Below are 1,044 nucleotides of genomic sequence, written 5' to 3'. Positions count from 1 at the left end.
TTTTGACTGGTAGCACTTTTTTTGGTGAGGACTTTGAGCCAATAGGATGCTTTAGTTTGAAAGCAATAATATAATTCAGACCCAAATGGCCTTCCAGGGTGAACAAACAAACAAAAAGGTGCTAACTCAGCAGTTCACTTAGAATAGCAAGCCCAACTCCTAGGATGAACCGGAGGTTCTAGAAAAACAAAACAAAACAAAGTCGGTACATTTTTATATTGGTAAGCCTAGGAAGAAAAGAGACATTGGAATTATTATAACGTTGGGATCTGTTTGTCATCAGTAAACCTTTTTATAAATTCAGTTCCCAGCTGCGTCAAGTGCACCAGAACTGAGGAATTCTGAAAGTTAAGAGGGGGGAGGGGGAGGGGGAAACAAACCACCAAAGAGAATTTGGGGCTACGTTAACTGTAAAGGGATGATAAACCCGTGTGTTGGAATTTCACCAATATGACATCACTCCCTAAGTGATATTCGAAAGCCCACCCTCTATTTTCCATCCATCTCTCTACACATACTCTCCTTCCTCTTAACGAGATGATGGAGCTGCTTTGGCAGCGCAGAAGGATGATCAAAACCAGCATCCCTGAAGCTGAATTCAGCCCAGCGAACTGCACAAACAGCAAGAACCAAAACAAAGCGGGCAGGAAGCGTTTGCACACAGCATCTGTTAGGATCTCATAACCACGAGACAGCTGTTTAATCCCAACTGTTAACATAAGATCATTTGTGTGTTTGAAGAGCGATCCCATTTGTAGTTTCCCTTTTATTTATTTATTTTCCAGCTTTGCCCAGAGCGAGGATTTCTCAGCGGTAAGACGCGATCTGTGTTTCTGCCTTTTTCCACTTTTGCCCTCAGCCTCGGGAACAAAAGGATGGTGTGGTTTTCGAACTATAAATGCTCGGGGCGGGAGGTGAGAGGAAAGGACGAGAGTGTGTGGTCTTCTCAATGAGCAGGGCATGGCCTTTTCTCAGCCTTTGGGACCTGCTTTCTGTTTCCCAGCACATTCATAAACCGCAGTGGTCCGAGCAGGGAAAGATGCC

Source organism: Tenrec ecaudatus, chromosome 9 (genome assembly GCF_050624435.1).
Source record: "Tenrec ecaudatus isolate mTenEca1 chromosome 9, mTenEca1.hap1, whole genome shotgun sequence".
NCBI classification, from domain to species: domain Eukaryota; kingdom Metazoa; phylum Chordata; class Mammalia; order Afrosoricida; family Tenrecidae; genus Tenrec; species Tenrec ecaudatus.
This window is presented reverse-complemented; position numbering follows the sequence as displayed.